We start from the raw sequence: 23,573 nt of genomic DNA, 5'->3' as shown, positions 1-23,573 counted from the left end.
AATGCTGAAGGAAATCAGCAGGTCAGGCAGCATCTATGGAAATGAATGAACAGTTGACATTTTGGGCCGAGACCCTGCTTCAGGACTGGAAAGGAAGGGGGACAACACCAGAGTAAAAGATGGGGGAGGAGAAGAAAGATAGCAAGAAGGTAAGGCTAGGTGGGTCATAAAGGTAAAGGGCTAGAGAGGAAGGAATCTGATAGGAGAGGAGAGTGGAAGAGTGGAAGAATGGAAGAAGGGGGACATTGGGGGAGGTGATAGGCAGGTGAGGAAAAGAGATAAGAGGCCAGAATGGGGAATAGAAGAAGAGAGAAGGGGGAGGAGAAATCAATGTCCATGCCATCTGGTTGGAGACTACCCTGGCAGAACATGAGGTGTTGCTCCTCCACCCTGAGAGTAGTCTCATCGTGGCACAAGGAAATTGGAATTAAAAAGGTTGGCCATTGGGAAATTCTACTTTTGGCAGATGACAAAGAGGTCCCCCAATTTACGATGGGTCTCATCAATGTAGAGGAGGCCTGATCTCACCAATGTCCTATATCACAGAAGAGTAATCTCATTTCTTGTGCTTTCAATTCCACTCACACTAAACGGCAGTCTGTTAGCTCCCTTCACTGTTGTACTGTATATGCATACTATCCTCTGGTGAATTATCTATTGCAATATCTAGGTCATTTATCTGTCTTTGTTCCCCACCTAATATATATCTGAAAATAATATCTAAATTTCCACAAAGACCAATAACAGTAGTATTGACCTGCCATTCTAACAAGGTGTTAGGACTATGTTGCTTCAAAAATAAAAATTAAACTGAGAAATGTTTCCCTCATCAGATTCTCTAAATGTTGTGTCTTACTCATAAACACCCTCATCTTTTGATAAATCACCTCAACGATTTCTGCTCTAATGAAAACAATTTCAGTGTCACCAGCAACTCATCAGAATTGATATATCACATCCCATGGAAATAATGCTGAATCATTTTTACTGTCCTTTTTATAGAGCTGTACAAAACTATGCAAGACCTAACCAAATGTGTTTTTTTTTACTAAGTCACTACTTTACTGCAACTGTAAAACACAGAACTGTATTAATTTATCTGCACACAGCATTTGATTGGCAAACCTCTCTCCTGACCCCTGCTTCACTCTTCCAAACTTTTATTATTGATGCTGACGGCCAAATAAAAAGGCGCAAGATGAACATGATTGGTCAAAAACCAAATGGCAAAGAACACAGGAGAACAGCAGAGGGGTTAGGGTCTGGAATGCACTATCGGGAGTAACACTGGAGGTAATTCAATGCTGACTTTCAAAAGGGACCACTACATGAAAGGGAAAAAAAATGCAACAGTAGGGCAAGGGGATGGGGCATAGAAAGGCCTGGACTGTTCGAACATTGAGCAGGTCTGGACTCCGTGGGCTGAGTCGTCTCCTTCCATGTTTAAAAATTCTCAGATTCTGAATATACTGAATTTCAAGTGTAACATTTACCAAAACAAAGTCAAAGAGAGGATTCAGAAGAAATTTTGTCAATCACAAAATGGTGACAAAGAGAATACTGTAGGTGGGTTTGAAGGGACGTCTGGATAGCATATGCAGAAGCATGTTGTTTAAGATATGCCTGGTAGTGATTGATGAGGAGATGTGGAGGAGGAATAGGATGGAACAGGCCCTTTGACCTTCTGGTGTGCACTCATCTTTAATCACCCATTTCATACCAATCCTAATCCTAGTTTTAAAATTTTATCCACACTCTCATCGACTCTTCCCAAATTATATCAATCACCCGTCAAGAGCAATTTAACGTGACCAATTAACCTATCAAGGCTTAGTCCTGCAAACAACACCAACATCAATAGAGTAAAATGATCTGTTCTGTGTTGCATGTGATCCGTTCCATTATTGATTTTTCATCAGGATGCTGACATGATTGACAGGGTGTTTCCTGAGAAAATGTCCTCTAGAGGAAGCAACCACAATGGGGGGGGGGGGCTGTTTCAGGACAAGGGATAAATCACTTCAGACGGAGATGAGGAGGGGTTTTTCTCTCAGTGGGTCAAGTCCCTGTAAATCTCTGTTCCAAATCTTCACTTGCCCCCTCATTGAAATGATGTTTCCACGACCAATGGACTCACTTTCAAGGACTCTTCATCTCATGTGCTCAATATTTAGTGCATATTTATTTATTATTACTATTTATTTCTTTTTGTATTTCCACAGTTTGTTGTCTTCTGTACTCTGGTTGAACGCCCAAGCTGGGCGATCTTTCATTGATACTGTTAAGGTTATTACTCTATAGATTTATTAAGTATGCCCACAAGAAAATAAATCTCCGCATTGTATATGGAGACATATACATATTTTGATAATAAATTGACTTTGAACAAACAGCTGTGGAGGTGAAATTGTTGAATATATATGTATATAATTCTGAGAGAACCAAGTGGGAAAGTGGTTGTGAGGCCAGGAATCAATCAGTCATGATATAATTGAGTGCCGATTGGGCTATTCTTGCTGTCTGAAAACATGTCCAAATTGAATGTTGTCTTTGGCAGGCCTCAGTTTATTGCCACAGTGCCATGCGAACAAGACTGAGAATAAGGCTACAGGAACAAAAATACTACAATAATTCTGCTGAACTCCAAACAATTAACTGTCCGGCAAACAACAGGAATTCTGCAGATGCTGGAAATTCAAGCAACACACATAAAAGTTGCTGGTGAACGCAGCAGCCCAGGCAGCATCTCTAGGAAGAGGTGCAGTCGACATTTCAGGCCTAGACCCTTCGTCAGGACTAACTGAAGGAAGAGTGAGTAAGGGATTTGAAAGTGGGAGGGGGAGGGGGAGATCCAAAATCTAAAATTGTCCGGCAGTGTGGTCTTCTGCACTTGAAAAGCCTCTTAACCCAGTGTGCATTATCTTTTGCCTGCAAGTGAAAACTAAGCATTGTAGACCCAATTCCCACCATATGTGCCACTCATTGCTGAGCAGATGTGGTCTGCATCAGCATTTGCAGGAAGTATGTGGCATTTGTGGCCCTCAGGAATAGTTCTTCAAGTGATCTTCTGTCTGCTCCCTAGAACTGAACTGGTGAAATGCAAATTTCCAGCAAAAAGTCACCATGGAATTGCAATGAGGAAAATGATAGCAGAATACATTTTAAAATCTGCCCTAAGCACATTGCACTGAAAGTGAAAGCAGAGAAGTAAAATAGTCATAGCACCATTGACTGAATTTAAATAGAATTGAAATGAATTGTCTCAAGGGGTTGTTTTTATCCACTCTTCCATTAACATGGAGTCAGTTCCATTGGCACTAAGACAGCCAAATCCATCAGGTCACCACAGCCAGGGTGCTGCAATGGGCACTACACTGACAGTGGCACTCCAAACACAAACTGAGCTGTCAGCGCACTCAGCTCCCAAGACACCAGCCTCCAGGTTACATTGTGCATGTGCTCAGCAAATTACCAGGCTGAATAATGACAGCCAGCAGTGAGAATACCAGCACAACCCACTTGCAAATTTTAGAGGCACATGAACTGAGTCACAACATTGTAATCTGAACATTCCTCTCCGAGATGTCGCGAATCTTCTCAAATAATTTACCTTTGATTTTAAAGTTTCAGGAGGCAGGAAAAAAATCAATGACAGGTTTATATAATAGAGGGAGTTTAAAATAGAATTACTCCAACAGGTGAACATTGGATTTGAAATATTTTGCTTGACCGAAATGAAATATTCATCAATAGCACAAGGAAAGAATGCACTGATGAAAATATGTCCCAAAAAATTCCAGAGATTTGCAGCTGCTGCAGCATAGCTTGGACAAGCTTGGGGGGTGGGAGAGTGGGACTAGCTGCTCTCACACAGAACTGGTACAAATTTGATAGGTGCAATGGCTTTCTTCCATAATGTAACCATTTAGTGAGCCTCAAAATTACCCCCATTGTTTCTCAACCAATTCCAGCTTTGTGGTTTGTACAAATGTCACTCATACTTTCTGTCCTAGACAAGTATTGATTTTTAACTAATGTCTTGACATCGAATCCTTGCAACATTAGAAAGAATAAAGGACACTAAACTTTTCATTTTTGCTCAAATATTTTTAATAACTTGAAATTTTAAGCCATAAATTCAGAATCTCCAACATTAAAAATACAACATTAAGAAGCCAATAGTTTCAATTACTCAATTTTATCATCTTAGTTTATACTGACATTGTTTGAGATCAGATAAGTAAATGTATAACACAACTATTCCTCTACAGAAAACCTTTATAAATATACCATTTCTTACTTTTAACACTAAAAGTAATATTGTTCAGATGCACTCACTAATTATATGATTTTGCTTCTCCTAGAATGGAGTAAATAGGCATGATTAGTTTTTGAAGCCTACTGAAGGTGCAATTAAATATGTGGCTGCCATTAAGTTGCCTTCTATAAAACACCTCAGTATTGAGATTACGTGATAATTCCTTCAGATGAAGCATCCTGACAATTGGTTTATGTTTACTTGACAAATGGCAATTTTAACTTCAAAAATGATAAGAAGCTCTGAAAAGCTTGGCTATACCACATGGTTTGCAGCCTGAGTCACATCTCTCTGCAAGGCTGAGGAGAAGGCATCCATCACTGGTACACACACACTTTTCTACAGCCAGCAGCTCTCTACATAATGTATGGCTCAAACCAATAGGTCTTGCTTCATTGTTCTGTTGAATGAACAAGGACATTGTGACTAGGACTTTAATCCTAGACGTGGTCCACAAGGACACATTCTTAACCTTGGAACAAGCATTGTTTTGTTAATTCAATCAGACATTTGTGCAAAATCATATGTTCGGTATGAGCGACAATCAAACAATCCCTTCTTTACTTGCAGTTGACTACTAAAGGGCAGACAGCCTTTGGATGACACCACATTTCTTTCCAAGCCTGGAGGAGGATTTGCTTAACACTTCCAATGCTTTTGTAGAATTAATTTCTATCTCTGAGTGCCATGAATGCAATAAATTACTTGGCAGTAAAACCATATTCAAAATAATGTTCCTTTGTAAACCCTTGACAAGTTTTATCTTCCATCATTATTTTTTTAAATCAATGCTTCCTACAATGTTTGTAAGTACATATTGATGCACAATATAATAACTTTGATTCTATTCTTTGAAGAAGGAACCATGGCATCTCATTTTAAATTAAAGTGCCATTTTTTTTCTCCCTGATATTTTTTTGTTTCCCTAAATGTATTTCTTTTCCTAATTGGATTTAGCAGCACGATCAAGTGAGTATTTTCCCTTCACCGACCACAGCTGCCCCACATCAGATACATCCCATTCCCTCCCCCCTCACGCAGAGTGAGCTGGAGACAGTTCCTTGTGGAATTTACATGCCAGACTTAAAAAGCGAGCAGGACCTGTCAGTATTTGTCTGAGGAGCAAGCGATTGATTGGGGTAATAGTAACTAGGATTAATTAGTGAGGGCCAATAAAAAGTAGTGGAGTTTGAGCAGAGCGGCCATTGTGCGAGTGGGCAGTGTTAGAGGGATCAGACTTTGACTCAGCAGGCTTGGGTGAGAAGTCGCAGGCTAGAACTTAATTTTGACAAATTAGGGGCATGACCGGTGTAGGCAGGATGGTAGTTCAGGCAGTGGAGTGCTCCTCCTATGAGATGCGGAATTTCAGGGTATCTAACTGTCTCTCTGCTGACTACATCTGCAGGAAGTGCACCCAACTTCAGCCCCAGACTGACAAGGTCAAGGAACTGGAGCTGGAGCTGGATGTACTCAGGACCATCTGGGAGGCTCAAACCCTCACAGATGAAACTTTTACTGAGGTGGTCACACCCAGAGTGCAGGTTTCTGATAGTAGATGGGGATAGTAGATAGTAGAAGTAAGGGGAGTAAGCAGTCAGTGCAGGGTTCCCTGTGGCTATTCCCCTCAACACCAAGTATACCCCTTTGGATACTGTGGGGCACAGCAGCATCAGCTAGGCCAGTGGCACCTTGGCCGGTTCTGAGGCTCAGCAGGGAGAGCAGTAGTGATAGGAGACTCAATACTTAGCAGGATAGAAAGAAGACTCTGTGGCCACAAAAGACAGCCCAGGATGGGGTACTGCGTCCCAGGTGCTAGGGCCCAGGATGCCTCAGAGTGACTGCAGAAACTTCTCAGGTGAGCATTAGCTCACCCTGGTGAACAGCCAGAGGTCGTAGTGCACATCGGCACCAAGGACATAGGTAGAAAGGGGGAGCAGGTCCTGCACAACGAGTATAGGGAGTTGGGGAAAGGGCTGAAGAACAGAATAATAATCTCTAGATTACTCCTAGTGCCGCATACCAGTCAGAGCAGGAACAGGGAGACAGTACAGATGAATGTGTGGTTGAGGAATTGGTGCAAGGGGCAGGGTTTCAGGTTTCTGGATCATTGAGATCTCTTCTGGGGAAGGTATGCCCTGCAAAAGAAATAGGATGGGTTACGCCTGAACCTGAGGGGGACCAATATCCTTGCGGGCAGGTTTGCTAGAGTTGTTGGGGAAAGTTTAAACTAAGTTAGCAGGAGGCTGCGAACTGGAGTGATAGGGCTGAGGATAGCACTGTTGGTGTAATGAGGCTGTGAGAATAAACCCTGCCTATTCAATCTCTCCTTATAACGACACCCCTTCATTTCAGGCAGCATCACGGAGAATCTCTTCGATACTTTCTCTGCTGCTACTACATCTTACCTATATACGGTAACTAGAAACGTAGACAATACTCCAAGTTCAGTCCAACCAATGTTTTGTATGGCTGCAAAAAAACTCTTTGTTTTCTCTCTTGCCACAGTCCCAGACCAGGTCCCTGTTGGACAAGCCCACGGTGCTCATTGCCCCCCCCCGCAAAGAGTCAAAGTAACATTCAGAGACCCCTGTCACTTGTGTCACATAGACTTGTGTGACTGTATGTGTCATTGTAGCTATATGTGCTGTGTGCAACTGTATGCACTGTGTTTTGCACCTTGGCCCCAGCGGAATGCTGTTTCGTTGAACTTTATACATCAGTATGGTTGAATGACAATTAAACTTGAACCTTCTTCTTATGGTATAAGCCACCCACTTCTCAATGAATTAAACTCACAGGCTTCCAACTCACCTTGCTCTCAAAACCTTCAATGGCACATCAATCAGTAAGCTGTATTTTTCTCCAAAATCTTTATTCCTGAACTGCATAGTGTTGTCATTGTAGCACCAATAAAAGCAAGAGTCATGAACAGAAGTTGTATTGTCTGGACCCTACTTTATATTCTCCTAAGCAAAAAACTAAATTTGAAGTCTTATGCCACACCAACTCTGCAACCTCCTGAAGACCAATATCGCACTTTACACCCTGCACCATGATGTGAAAGGAAGTCCTTTGTGTTCCTACAACGCCGACAACTAATAGATACACAAATTAGGACTTAAACAAATCACTCAGACCGTAACGTGGCCTAGAAAATGGACTGCTGAGATAACAGTCAAGTAATTTATTGATTTGTTACTTTGTTACTCTTTTCTCCAGGAGCTTCAATGACCACATTATAACATCCTATCTTCTGAAATGGTTACAATTGTGTAACTGAGTCTCTGTAACATTTTTTAAGAAGATGAAATGAAATATAATGCTTTTATGATATTATTAGAATAGATTCATTATTCAATTATTCTTATCTGATATCACTCAATTGTAATGATGCTCCTGGTAGGTAGCTCATGAAGTGCAGTATCAGCTACCTACAAGCAGGAGAGACCTTTATTCGCAAAAGGCTCAAAATCAACTTTGATGAATTTGGGCAGAATTTCAACTCCATGAAATCAAATATAATTTAGGCATTTCAATAAAGAGATTTACTAGTCCAGTGAATGAAAAGTCATCAATCTAAAATGTTAATGCTGTTTCACTCAACAATTGCAGCCTGATCTGCATTCTTCCAGCACTCTTCTTAAATTCAACCTTTCTTCCACCATGCTTTTCTGATGTCAATTTTACACAATTCCAGCAATTCAGTTCTATATGTACATTGGCCTACAACTTCACTGTGGATAGAATCGACTTAGCAGCTTTTATTCACTAGCAGTGCTTGAATACAAATCAACATTGATTGATGATGTCAACCAATGTCAAACCACTCCATACAATGTGTCCATAATTAATCATTGTGGAAAAAATTCAGAAAAACGGCAAGCTATTGGGCACAAGTGGAAGGAAGACTGTTGGCTCTCATTACCTGAAGTTCCTTGTCTGAGGCAGGAATTGTAGTTAAAAATAGTGATCTGAAGGTCTACTAGTAAAACCTGTGGGTATCTATTGCACCTTTCACAAAACTGGTTGAAAGTAACTGAACTCCTGTTCTGCTCTCACTTTCATAGAGTGAAGAATGGGGTAACTGTAATTCTGCTCGTCTCTCTTGTGAAGTTTCCAGGGGTTGCAGAAACAAATGATGACAGCCTTGGCCCAGAGTCTGCTCAACAGTGAGAGCACTGCAAAGATTTTGTGGAATTAAACATCACGATTCTAGTCCGATTAAGAATTCTGTGCTTTGACTATCATTGTAATCCTACAAGATTGGTCTGTGTGCATGAAGTGTGCAAAAGTTCATTTATCTTTACATTTGACACAATACACTTCAGAATCAGATTTATTATTATCAGCATGTGTTGTGAAATTTGTTAACTTAGCAGTAGTACATAGAAAGGAAAAAAAATCAAAGTATATGTATGTACAGTATATTGAATAGTTAGATTAAAAATAGTGCAACACAGAAATAATATAAGTACATCCAAGTGTTTCTTCCCTCCATTTCCTTTACATGCCATGTCAATTTTTTAAATACACTTTGATTCTAAAACTGAATACACACATTTATTTCCAAAAAAAAAGCCACTGATATTAACTAATAAACACAAGAGATTCTGCAGATGCTGGAAATCTTGAGTAACAAACACAAAATGAACTCAAAAAATGAGGCAGCAACTATGGAGAGGAATAAACTGTCGACATTTTGGGTTGAGACCCTTCATCAGGTATGGAAAGGAAGGGGGCAGAAACAAGTGATCGGCGAGATCAGGTGAGGGGGTGGGGACCGCCGATAAAGCAAGAAGCTGGGTGGGGAGAGGTAAAACAGAAAGAATCAGATAGAAGAGGAGAGTGGCCCTTAGGAGAAAGAGAAAGGGTGCCAGAGGGAGGTGATAAGCAGGATAGGAGAAGATGATGAGTGAGAGGGGAAGCAGAATGATAACTGAAAGAGAGGAGGGAGGGGGAAGAAATGACCGTAAGTTAGAGAGATCAACGTTCAAGTCAACAGGTCGGAGGCTACCCAGACAGATTATAAGGTGTTCCTTTCCCAATCAGAGCTTGGCCTCATCATGGTAGTAGAAGAGGCCATGGACAGACGTGTCAGAATGGGGATGGGAAGTCAAGTTGAAATGGGTAGCCACCAGGAGGACATCCTGCCTTTTGCAACGAACCAAAGCCAAGGTGCTCGATGAAGCAGTTCCCCCCCCCCCGCCCCCACCAATCTGTGTTGGGTCTCACCGATATCGAGGGAGCTCCAGATACAATAGATGACCCAGACAGAAATTAATCACTTCCAGGCAGATGGATAGTGAAGCACTTCATTTGGCACTTGGTCAGCCAAGATGTAGCCCATCTGTTACAGAAAGTCTGATGACCAACATATAATGCACTACTGCAACAAACAACTCTTTGCATTGAACTCTTCTGAAATCCTTTATATGTTTTCTCCTACTGATAGAAATGTTTTGCACATTTCTAGAGTTAAAGATTTTCTTTTCATTGTGATACTCCATTCATAAGTAAATTAGAATATCACTGTACTATTTAGTACAGGAGGCAAACACAGGGCACAGAAGGTTATGACTGGTTGAGATGGGCGGCATTATGCTATTTACAGTAATCTTGACCCTTATTTGTAAGAACTCATTCGCTCCCTGACTCAGAAGCAAGCGCTTAACCTACTTCCAGCATGTGACCATGCTGCTTTACAATGGTAAAAGGGAGAACTAGACATGTTTTCTGCAGATTTCTTGCCCTGTGAAAGTGCTTGAATGCCTGTTTCAGATTAATGACTCATAAATATTCAGTGCAGATCCTAAATGCATCATTTTATGTAAGCCCTCCCTTATTCTTGCACACCATACTTTCCTCTGCAGATGAAGTAGGCTATGTAACAATAGTTTATCAGTTTCAGGGACTCTTGCTGAGATGTGCCAATGGGCCTACTGTTAGTGTAGTGTGTGCCTCACCATTATCCCACAGTGCAGATTTCAGGACGCACAAGTAGTAAGCAAATTTCTGACGGTATGGCATGTCTGCATTACTGAATCACTACAGATGCTGGAAATCAGAATTAAAACAGAAAATGCCAGAAAGACTCAGCAGGTCAGGTAGCATGTATGTCAAAAAACTGTAGCCTTCCAGAGTCAATACTGGATACTTGGTTTCTAATAGGACACTATCTCAGTATATCGGTCATTTTGACTGTGTCATTTTTTAATCAACCTCTCAAACGGGAAACACTGACCTGCCTTTTGTAGCACTTTTCTGTCACTCTCTAACTGCCTCATTAAAAACACATCCCCACGGCAACCTTGCACTCATCCTATCTGATATACTTCCCCCTTCTGCAGATTAATTTATTTCTCTTTCTCACTTCTGTTAGTGTTTTCAAACCAATATTTTAATTCTCTTTCCACAGATGCTGCCTGGCCAACTGAATATTTCCAGCACTTTCTATTTTTTCCCACTCACTTGTGAAACAGGTTGTGAGCCTTTAACTCGAGATGGGTATTAGAGAAAATAAAGATGATATGCTTAGAATATCTCAATATGAAGAAAAATGCATGTAGAAGAACCAAGTCATTGCATTTTTCAGATTTGTCTCAAAATATTTCACAATTCATCATTGCCACAAAACAATGGATTTCACATATAAATCAATGATAATAAAACTGATTCTGATTCTTATGCAGATGTCTGTTGTACTCACAAATATAGAATAAAATTAACGATTTGGTAATCCAATTTACATTTCTATTAGCTGAGGGAATTTGGCCAAGAGGCTTGATGACAAACATTGAAGAGGACATATCAGTATCTGGATAACAGGTACAAATCATTTACAATCTACTCAGTTAAAATTGTCATTATACATTATAATACTGTGAGTTAAAATGCCAAAAAAGGCCAAGCAACCATCCCTACTGAGAATAAAACTGCAGCTGGTGTCTCTGGCGTTACTGCTTTGTGCTGAATACTCTAGTAGAAAAGATTAATCAAGGACACTGATGTTCACTCTCCAACCCCCCCCCCCCACCACTTTCTCTCTCTCTCTCTCTGCCTTTGTCATCTTGTAGTGTAGAAGTCATTCACAATTCATATAAAAACAGCTGCTTTACACAAAATCTGAAAAAAACTGACATTAGAAATCACCTATGAACACATTCAGGGATATTTCTTGAACCTGGAAACCTGCTAATTCTCAGAGTTGGGACATACCTGAAAGATGCACTATTTCTATATGCATGAGACAACATTTCTTCAGGTTAATATGCATTTCCTCAGGCTGAAATGTTCTGCGCTTTGATTCCCTCCCAGCATTGAAACAGGATTTCTTATGATGTGACATCCCTGCTTCTCCAGTTATACTTAAGGGTTGCTAACGTGGTGTTGTACATTATTCTGTTTTGTACAAGTTTAACTTTATTTTTAAAAGAGGGATTGGGTGGTTAATAGGAACTCCAGAGGGACACTGGCATTGTGCAGCCTCAGACAACACTATTGTCATATTACCAGTACTTCATAATGACCTCTGAGCACAACCTTTATAATGAAGTTTCAGTTTAATAAATTCCATTGACAACTAAAGCTGTATTGATTGAATTACAGCTGTTTGTCCGTCTTTGTTTGTGTAGTTTTTCACTGACTGTATTGTATTTCTGTTCTACTGTGAATGCCTGCAAGAAAATGAATCTCAAGGTAGTATATGGTGAAATATACTGTACGTACTTTGATAGTAAATTTACTTTGAACTTTAATAGCACAAGAAACAGATGCAAGTAATTCAACAAATCGGCAATCAACACAATACAATTCCATGCCAATAATAACTTATAGCAAATGAAGGTGAGCAACTTTGCCTTTTGTAACCTTCACTTACCATCAATTTTAGGCACATTTTCAGAACTTCTTAGCTGCTAGCTACCAAAAAGAGCTGAGCACAGCAAAGTAACCCTAATAAAAGATTGTACTTGTGAATAACCTTCTTTACTGGCGGTCCCTTGGAATCAAGGATGGTCTAGTTTCATTCGTTCTGATGTGGCTGATGCGGCTAGAAGTAGAGCAGGAAGTACAGGGTGGGTGGGTGGGTTGTATAGGAGATGGAACGCTCTTTCCATCATTTACACTTGGCTTCCATGGGCCCTGGTGAGTAGACTTGAGGTTCATAATGCCATATTAAATGTTCCTCTTCCAATTTGATAGTCAAAGGCCAGGTACTCTCAAGAGTCATTGGAGATGTTGCACTTTTTGAGAATATCCTTGATGGGTTTTGTACAGTAGTTTACTTCATACTTCAGTTAAATTTGAGTAATATTGTAAATATATTGCTTGATTAAGTATTCTTTGTTTGTATACGTAATCTATTACAGGTAATATGCAAGTAGTAAGTGAATGGCGTATGTCATTATGCTATCACGTCACATGTGCACACCTCACTAAAGTAAAACCGAAGTAGACACATCTTCCCAGGCTCCCATGTGTTTCTTTCAATCAGTTTCTGGAGTTTTGAAACATGACAGTAATGATGAGTAAGTTTTAAAACAAACCCGAGATGACTACCTACCAGTTGAAGTACAGCAAGATGGTCGAGTTTAAAAAATGCAGCATGTATCTCTTCAGAAAGGGGAGAGAGAGAGAGACGTTTGAGTTTTATTTTTAAAAGTGTAGCACATTTTTTTCTTCACAAGGGGAGAAAAGCAGTTGAGTCTTTTAACAAGAGGTAGAAAACGGACGAGATTCATGAGATCATAAACAGTGAGTACCGTGTGATAATAACTAAATAAATAGGCAGAAATAGTTGGCTATATCAGAAAAATAGATGTTCAATTGTACAACAGATAACTGGAGCACACATGCAGAATGAATTCAGCAGTATATTGACACATAAAACAGCCATTACAAAGTGCCAATGTTACTTTGAGCAATTGGTGGAAAAGCATATAGCTTGCTTAAATGTTTAACTGCTCCAACCAAACCAGCCAAAACGAGCTTCGCTGATATCATGAAAGTAATGCAGAAACATTTAGAACCAAAACCATTGTTGATTACAGAACGCTTTAGGTTTCATAAGTGGAATCAAGAGGAAGAGGAGTACATTTCTGCATATGTGGCTGAATTGAATCTAAGCATCGTCCGTTCAGTGATGGGCTTAACAGTGCATTGAAAGATTATTAAGTTTGTGGAACCTTATAAGAAATCATTCAAAAACTGCTCTTAATTGGCTCACAATTCACATTCAAAGGAGCAGGCAATAGCCATGTACCGATGGAAACAGCAGCCAGAGATGCAATAGAGTTGCAGTCAGGAATGAAGGTGAGCATGATCAAAATTGTAACATTAAAGAGGAACCTGCCTGGCCGAACAAACTCAGTTGCCATTCTGCTCGGCGCTCCCATACACCAGACCAATGCAGGTTTAAAAAAACAAAAGTAGGACACATACACACAAAGAGCATGTCAGACACACAAAAATAAATGGACTGCACAGAAAAGATAAAAAGTCAAGCTATATGTTTCAAAAAGAGTGCTAATCTGCATGCTCTTGATAAAAAATTTGATTATGATGAGAGTGACACAGCACAGCGTAGCCTTGAGATTTACAATGTAAAATCTAACAAGAGACAAGCAATATGGCTTACATCAGAAGTAAGCAGCAAGTTACTTAAAATGGAATTGGACACTAACACGGCGGTTTCAGTCATTCCACAAAATGCATTTGAATGGGATTTCAAAGACACTAAACTGAAGCCTGCAGATATCCAACTAAGAACATACTGGAGAAATGATAACTCCTGTGGGAATGACATTTGTAACAGTGAACTACAACAATGAATAATCCACATTCCGTTTGTATGTGGTAAATACAGGAGGGCCAGCATGGTGGGATGTGATTGGCTGAGACAACCACATCTAGATTGGAGATCCATCCATCATTTGCATGCCATATCCCCTGCAACAGAGTCAATTGAAAGTGAAGTAAGAAAGGTACTGGATGATGTCACAGCAGTGTTCAGGGATGGCATTGGAAAACTCAGACATATCAAGGGTAAAATAGAGTTAAATGAAAATGCCACACCGAAGGTTTGCAAAACCTGTGCAGATCCTTATACCATCTGTGATAAACTAGCCGGTGAGCAAGATTGCATGGAGGCTGAAGGAATTCTTTCCAAGGTTGAGTGGCCAAAAAGAATAGGACTGTCAAGATCTGTGGTGATTTTAAGGTCGCCATCAACTCAGTACAGAAAGTATTCAGAAGCCTCTTCACAATGACTGGTGTTCCAGAATACTTAGTCAGTGACAATGGGCCACAGTTTGCTGTGGAACAGTTCCAGTCACTCCTGAAAATGAATGGAATGAGACATTACATCTACACCATACCAACCAGCTGCAAACGGCTTGGCAGATAGGTTTGTCCGCAGTCTAAAGAACGGACAATATCAGCAGAACACACTACACTGGCATTGAGCCAGAAGCACACCAATTTCCTCCTTCTATACTGTAATACAGCATACTCCACAACCAACAACTCACCAACTATGCTGTTTCTAAGTCCTCCCTTGTGCTCACACTTGGATCTCCTCAAACCCAGTCTCGGATGGAGTAGGCAGGACAAACAGCTGAGACAAACTGAGGGCTCCTCAAACAAAGAGGTTTGCTGTTTCACTCCTGCACAAGCAGTCCTGGTGAGGGACTACAAAGATGATCAAAAGCAGGCACTTGGAAAGATTAAGGACAGAACTGGCCCACTCTTCTACACAGTCAAGGCTGTGTCCGGTGTCATCTGGAGATGATTTATCAATCAGTTGAGGAGAGCGAAGTCAATTGTTAGAGAAGAAAGGTGTCCAGAGCTGTCAGAACCACTTCCAGCAGTCACAGAGTCAATTCTTACAAGCACCATGGATGAGGCCCTGGAACCTGAGATTGTTTCACAGCCATAAATCTCTCCTGCCAAGCAGAGCAACTTCTGCAGGATGCACTTTATCCCACAACAGAAAGAAATCCCCCACAGCAATTAAATCTTTGGCTTGAATGGGACAACTTAAAATTTACTATGCTGTGGGTATCTATATATTAGCTGCATTATATAGTATATGCACCCTCTCACCGGGCTTGTATACAAACCTAGTTTGTTAGTTAACTCTGCTAACAACCATGTGACTTGGTGGTATGAAGTCTACCTTTCATAAGCAATATACATCTAGGGCCAGTGTGATTTGGCATTCGACCACACAGGGAAGTTGGGATGTTACAATTAAGGAACTTTGATTGTAGTGAATGCTGTGTAAGTACTGCCCCAAGCAAAGTTATCGTTTGCCAGAAAATTAACAGAGGAGACACTGGCATAAAATTACAAAGGAAATATTTACCAAATTTTCATCTTTAACAAATGGTTACAGACAAATAAAAGAAAAAGGGCCCATTACAGTTAAACTAGTCTGATATGCACATAAAACATTGGAGCTCATTTCTGGAGTAGCAGGGTAAATCGTTTTATTCACGCGCTGGACCCATGGTCTGTATGAAGGCCCCTGCCACAGTCCAAATTTTCCTCAAAGACCATTTTAAATGAGTTATCTCTCCTCGGAGCATTGGCCCTTCCTCCTTGCAGCCATACATCTGCACAAAGCACTTTTTACAACGGGGACTCTCCTTCAAACGGCATTCTGCGGCATCTTTCCTTGTCCCTTCCTCAACAGCTCCCCCCCGCCCCAAAAGACCCCAAAAAATAGACCACTATCCTTCAGGAATTTGATCCCACCCAGCTCTCCAGAATCTTTCCCTGAGCAGAAAGTTACAATTGGCTAACACAACATTCCTAAATTATACAACATGGCTCCTTATCTTTAGAAAAAGCCAAAACACTCTTACCAGCAGGACACGCTGCTTTTACAAAAACTGATGAAATAAAATACCTCACATCATACCAGTAGAAATCTTAACCAGGGCATTACATATCTAAGTTGAGATACATTCTCCATTGAGTAGGGAGGAATATAGTATATTTAATATTTGAGTAATATTGTAATATATTGTTTGATTAAATATTCTTTGTTTGTTTACATAATTCATGAGTGTTATCTGCAAGAAGTACATGAATGGCATACGTCATTACACCAGCATGTCATATGTGCGTGCCTCAACAAGGTGAAAATAAAGTAAGCACATCTTCCTGAGCTCCCGTGGTTTTCTTTTCATTAATTTTTCGACTGTCAAAACACAACAGGTTTCTCTGTCCACCTGATAAATTCTTGTCCCGATAGAACATCTCTGACATTATAACAGGCACTAACACCTGGAGACAGCTTATCTACTGATGTCTACTATAAGCCTATGGACTCTCACAGCTAACTGGACTATTCCTCTTCTCACCCTGTCTCTTGCAAAAATACCATCCCCTTCTCGCAATTCCTCCGTCTTCGCCGCATCTGCTCTCAGGATGAGGACTTTCATTCCAGGATGAAGGAGATGTCTTCCTTTTTGAAAGAAAGGGGCTTCCCTTCCTCCACCATCAACTCTGCACTCAAATGCAGCTCTCCCATTTCATGCACATCTGCTCTCACCCCATCCTCCTGCCACCCCACTAGGAATAGGGTTCCCCTTGTCCTCACCTACCACCCCACCAGCCTCCAGGTCCAACATATAATTCTCCGTAACTTCCGCCATCTCCAACAGGATCCCACCACATCTTTTCCTCCCCCCACTCTTTCTGTTTTCCCCAGGGATCGCTCCCCATGCGACTCCCTTGTCCATTCGTCGTCGTCCCCATCCCTTCCCACCGATCTCCCTCCCGGCACTCATCCTTGTAAGCAGAACAAGTGCTACACATGCCCTTACATTTCCTCCCTCACCAGCATTCAGGGCCCCAGATAGTCCTTCCAGGTGAGGCGACACTTCACCAGTGAGTCGACTGGTGAGATACAATGCGTCCAGTGCTCCCAGTGCGACCTTCTATATATTGGTGAGACCTGACGCAGACTGGGAGACCGTTTCACTGAACGCCTGCGCTCTGTCCGCCAGAGAAAGCAGGATCTCCCAGCTGCTACACATTTTAATTCCACATCCCATTCCCATTCTCATTCTGATATGTCTATCCACGGCCTCCTCTACTGTCAAGATGAAGCCACACTCAGGTTGAAGGAACAACACCTTATATTCTGTCTGGGTAGCCTCCAGCCTGATGGCATGAACATTGACCTCTCTAACTTCTGTTAATGCCCCTCCTCCCGTTCTCATCCCATCCCTTATTTATTTATTTATTTGTTCCTTTTTTCCCCTTTCTCTCTCTGACCCTCTCACAATAACTCCTTGCCTGCTCTCCATTTTCCTCTGGTGCTCCCCTCCCCCTTTCTTTCTCCCTAGGCCTCCCGAACCATGATCCTCTCCCTTCTCCAGCCTCGTATCCCTTTTGCCAATCAACTTTCCAGCTCTTAGCTCCATCCCTGCCCCTCCTGGCTTCTCCTATCATTTCGGATCTCCCCCTCCAAGATCTCTTACTATCTCTTCTTTCAGTTAGTCCTGACAAAGGGTCTCGGCCTGAAACGTCGACTGTGCTTCTCCTGTAGATGCTGCCTGGCCTGCTGCGTTCCACCAGCATTTTGTATGTGTTGCACTAATACCTGCTGAACTGCTTCTGCCTGGCCTGTTGTTATTTTCTTCAGCCTGGCTTGGAAACAATGGCGGCCAATGGAAACACTACCTCAATAAAATCCCCATTGAAGTTCCCAAGGGGGCAAAGCACACTTCAAAGATAACTCCTCCCAGGCAGCACATCACAGAAAATTAGCCAAAAGGCGCAGCACAGCAGAGCATCCACAGTGTCTGGGTTGCCCTGAAGTCCATCAGATTTGACCTCATTACCAGAAAAATGCCACAGCTGTTTTAACAACTGGGAGATCCAGGAGTTAATTAATTGGTGAGTGTTCCTGGACTGGTAGCTCCAGCAATCCTCATGAGAAAACAAACAATTCTGTGTGCATCTGAAAATAGAGGTCCAATAGAAAACAGTGAAGTGAAAAACACTTAGTGGGTGGAAATAGTGGGGAAGGTCCAGTGAGTCACAGATGATCATGGCACGCAGTGTTTTTTCTGTGATGCCGAGAACAACTATGATCCAAACACCCAAGGTCCCAACCTACTGAAAACCAAGAACAAAAGTAAGCTTATCAAGGACAGAGAAGCAGACAGAACCTGCTGCAAGTTTTTCAAAGAACTCCTCCACCATGATTCATCTTTAATATGAGTCTCCTTGACTCCACAGCAAAACTGTCTGATCCATGGTTTGACAAATAACCAACAGGGCCGTATGCCAACTGCAAAGTACAAGGCCTCAAAAGCATATGGCAATCCCAGTGAACTTCTAAAACTTAGCTGGAGAGAAATTCCAATCACAGGTTCACAACCTCATCTTTAGAAAGAGAGGAACATCCAGGGAACCTCAAAAATGTTGAAAATAAAGCATCTCCAGGAAAGGGAGAGGTCCTTTGTGGTAAGCGCAAGGAGATCTCTCTGCTATCTGCGACAGGGAAAGTCATGACCAGCATCTTCCTCCTTGTCTACTCCTAGTGACCAAAGAGTTGCTCCCTAAATCAGCTTGAATTCTATCCATCTAGATATAGATTGGACAGGATCTTAACTGCATCTCAAGTCCAAGAGAAATGTATATTGTCAATCATAAACATGGCCTTAATGACACTAAATTCAACTTAAAGAAAGATCATTATTAAAACAGTAGTAAAGTTGGTTGGGAACATAATAATGAACTACATTTATCCTCTTGTATCCAATGCACTTGGTTTCGGGGTTCCTCTGAGTGTAAGTTCCAAAAATGAGCAATCTTTTAATAAAGCATACCCTGTCTCCTGAGGGCATTAGCTGATTTACTTCATTCATCATTCAGGAGGTAGAAGAATCAACAATATCTCAAAGGACCAAGAGAAGCCTGCAAAACAACTTGAATCATTCCAGTAACATTTTTGTGACTGCTCAGCCAATGAATGGCTTCAAAATGTAATATAGAGATATTTTAGAAAGATACATTTTCAGAGTTTAATCCAGATTAAAATTAAATTTATAAACAAGCATCAATTTCTTCTTCAGGACTTTAAACCAGCTAACCTCAGTTAATCTACCACAAATTTTCAGTTTCAACTTTAAATCAGAAGTGGTAACTAGCAGAACTCCAGTGGAATACTGAAGGACAGATGCACTATCAGAGATTCTGCCACTTTAAACTGGGGGCCTGGTTGGGTATTAAAGACTACATGGTATTCTCAAAAGCCGCTAGTAGGGAGTTCCCTTGAATCACGGTCAATACTTGGCCTTCCAGAATCTCAGGAAGTACACTGGCCATTCATTTCACTCGCTGCAGTCAACCAGAATGCAAAATGATTGCTGTGCTTACAAACGTGACTGACATGAATTGGTCAGTGATATAGACCAAAGCAGAGCATAAGCTCTTCTAAGTACAAATAGGCTGAATTTATATTCTAATTTTCATTTAAAGATTCCTTCTGTTTTAGTTTCTTTCTCTTATTTGCAAAATTTTTATAATTATAATTTGTGATTCCTAGGATTTATTCCGATCATTATGTCCATAACTATGAAATGTATCTTAAGGGTGTCACTTTTTCATCCAACTTTTAAGAAATAGTCAAATTTCAATCAAAATAAAAAAAATACTGCAGAGATCAAATTTCTTTTAGCAAGTAGTGTATTTGTTCTTCATGATCCCTTTGCTACACTGCCCCATCTAGACCCAAATTCTAAATGATCAGCCACTTTCCTATTCTACCTTTTTGCAACAGATGTTCTTCCCGCACTTTAATAAACATTTATGTTTTAAATTGTTGCCCTACATTGTTTTTTTGCCAATATTGTTGCCCATTTTATCTGTGCAAACACAATCTGCTTTTTGCTCTAATAACATGATTTTCATCATAGTGTGTAGTATATTAAATGCACAAAATGACCTTCTCTGCTCTGGTTCATTCACTTTTACTAGATCCAATCAGAATCAGATTTAAGATCACGGGCGTGTGTTGTGAAACTTTTTGTGTTGCAATACATTACAATACATAATAAAAAACCCATAAATTTCAATAAATATATATGTTAAATTAAGAGTGCAAAAAGAGAAAAAAAAAATAGGAAGTTAGTCCTTGCTGGGCTTTTCAAAATCCCAAAATCCCCATGATTATTATTTTATGCTTTTCTTTTTGCTTACTTATTTCCCTACTTTGCCTGCACATTTCTTGCACAACCTCTCTACCATTATAACAAGACTTGAAGAACAAACCTATTAGTACCATTGATTCCTTATGTACAGAATTTTTTTTATTTCTAACAACAGTGATTTTAAATTGAAATAGTTTGCTGCATTTGTTCAGCAGATCAGGCAGAACCTCTGAAGAGAAAAAAGGAGTTGATGTTTCAGATTAATGACCTTTCATCATATTCTACTTTGGATTTCATTATGGATTAGTCTCTTTCCTCAACTGCCATTATGTTATTCTTAATAGTTACTAACGCTCCAGTGTTTCCTTCTACATCTTTTTGAAGTACACTGTTATGTTCAATTTTCAGTTCTGCTGCTTTGAAAAACTCAGTAACACATACAACATCTGATTTCTTCTAATGCTTGACTGCCTCCTGCTTCCTTTTTATTACAGACACTGTGAAGTTTACTGTATGGACAACTTAGCTTATTTTAAGGTTTAAAGGTTTATATATTATCAAAGCATATATCCATATACAACTCTGAAATTTGTATTACTTTAGTAGCATTTCCTCTCACTTCATGGTTAACCATTTTATTAGACTATGGCTCTTTAACTCTTATCAATATTCTCCTTAATTTTATTATTTCCTTTCTTTTTCCTGCTTTGCTTATATTTAGACGGCTGATGTTTCTCGTAGCTCCTGCAAATCCTTCCACTTTCTTACTCACAGAACTCTTACCCCTTCAATGTAAGCTGAAGGAATTTCCAGCTTTGTATTTTACTCCATTGAAGACTCAACCATAAATTTCACATATTTAAGTAATCCATCATTTTGACTTTTTTTTTGAATACGCATGGTAACATGCTCTTCTGGTCCAATGAGCGAGTGCCGTCCAATTACATCCATGTGACCAATTAACCTAACCCATACGTCTTTGGAACGTTGGGGGGGGGGGGATGGGAGCACCCAGAGGAAACCCACACAGTCACAGCGAGAATGCACAAGCTTCTTACAGAGAACAGCATAAATGAACACGGATCACAGGTTCTATAATGGCATTACACTAGCCACTACACTATAACCTGCCGGCCCACGTGCATCTTGCATTTTACATTCCAAGTGGTCGGATTATTTTTTTCTCTTCTCTGGTGGCATTTCAACTTTCATTCGTCCCCTACACGCACCTACACCAACCATACCTTTAGTTACCCACTGTGCTATAACAATCTCGTTCAACTGGCACCGATCCCACCACATGTCATTTGGCCTGTCCAGTTCTTCACTCTATCACAGACTTCTGCTTTTGCTCTCTCCATTCCTCCTCTAATTTACAGCAAACAGAAGTTAGTTTCATTTCATTCCAAACATTTCCAAGATCTGATTTACCACATGCAAAGATCAAATATGAAGAAACTAGTCTGAATTAACCACCATTGTCTTGGCTCTGTTTCTCCCCCAACTCTGACCTTGAACTACTGAGTACTTCAAGAATTTAATGTTTCCAAGTCCTACTTTTTGAACTATGGCTGTGGTCAGACACTGTCGAAACACAGGAACTGCAATAAGAAGCTTACATCTGTCAAAGACACAAAACTAGTGTCGGAAATTGGTATGAGTGGTGATAAAATTACATTGATTCTATTTGTGCATTACATTTATACAAATAGAGTCCATAAAACCTTAGCTTACCTGTGTTTAAACTAAGCATTATTTAAGATTCTAGTTCATTTGTCATGTGTACATCAAAACAGGGGGAAATGTGTCATTTGCGTTAACAACCAACACACACAACAGTGTGCTGGGAACAGCTCACAAGAATAACCACACATTCTGGCGTCAACATAGCATACCCACAATGGTTGGCAGAACTACACAGAACACAACAAGCAACAAACAACAACGAAGACAACAGCATAAACAAGCCCTGTACCTCCCTCCCAACAACATACGTACACAGTTCTTCAGCCCCAGGACAGGCTCCAGCCTCCAGCAGACATAGACTCGGACCTGTAGATATCAGGCTTCGACGTCACTAATGGACTCACAGAAATTCACAGACTCGGCTCCGGATGATGAGTCTCGACTTCCAGAACACAATGCATTATGGCTAAGGTTCAGGCAAAAAAAAAGAAACTAAACGTCGACAATATTTGCCTTGTGTTTCTGTCTTGGGAGATAAGTAACTCCTGCTGGAATAACATAGATGAGTGACAGCTTCAAGATCCCAGACAGCTAAACTGGATCTTATTCTACACACAACACCCACAAGTTATAATTTTCCTGAAGGAACTATTGGAATAGAGTGGAGCTGGATATTTCAGTGATTTTTTTCCCCCCTCACCAGTCTGGAAATACATGCCAATAGCTGATCACCGAGACCTAAATCAAATTGAAATGGTGGCTGCTGGGAAATCCCACCTGATAGATTGGGAGAGCTTGGCAAAGTGGTCTCCCAGTCTATATTTGGGTCTCACTGATATAAAGGAGGCTACACTGGGAGAACCGGATACACTAGATGACCCTGACAGGCTTGCAAGTGAAGTGTCACCTCATCTGGAAGGACTGTCTGGCCGTGTGGGGCCGGTGTTACACATTCTCTTTAAGTACCTTAGCTGCACCTTCTGTAATGTTAAATGATGCAGAAAAATATCAGCAGGAATTCTGAAACACAAGAGATTCTACAGATGCTGGATATCTTAAAGCAACACAGACAAAATGCTGGAGGAACTCAGGCATTGATAACACGGTCTGAAACATCGACTGTTTGTTCCCCTGCCTGACTTGGTGAGTTCCTCCAGAATTTTGCCTGTGTTGCTCAACAGTAATTCTGGTTATTTATTATCTGATCATGCAAATATAGTTGATTTGCATTATTCAAAGATCAGATGTTAAGAAACTCATCATTAACCACAACTGTGCATTGTTGAAACCAGCCAATTAAAAGCAAATCCTTCAATCAAGAGTCTTTAAAGGAGTTCATCCATGATAATGCTGACGTGCTGAACCGTCCTAAAACATTATTTTGGGATGACTTAGCAAGA

The 23,573-nt window shown here is 40.6% G+C and overlaps 1 protein-coding gene across 2 annotated transcripts in view; it reads right to left on the bottom strand.

Moving 5' to 3' along the window:
* The window catches only part of map1b (microtubule-associated protein 1B), a 111,120-nt gene that overhangs the window by 29,854 nt on the left and 57,693 nt on the right, over positions 1–23,573 (bottom strand). Inside the window, exon 1 of one of the 2 annotated variants that reach the window (XM_063049215.1) lies at positions 22,486–22,533. The exons of the other annotated variant lie outside the window; for it this stretch is intronic. The gene's annotated coding sequence lies outside the window, so the exon portion shown is untranslated. Of the gene's footprint in view, positions 1–22,485; positions 22,534–23,573 lie in introns of those variants that run through there. 2 annotated transcript variants of the gene reach the window in all.

This window comes from Mobula hypostoma, chromosome 5 (assembly GCF_963921235.1).
Source record: "Mobula hypostoma chromosome 5, sMobHyp1.1, whole genome shotgun sequence".
In the NCBI taxonomy this organism is placed as follows: domain Eukaryota; kingdom Metazoa; phylum Chordata; class Chondrichthyes; order Myliobatiformes; family Myliobatidae; genus Mobula; species Mobula hypostoma.
This window is presented reverse-complemented; position numbering and strand designations above follow the sequence as displayed.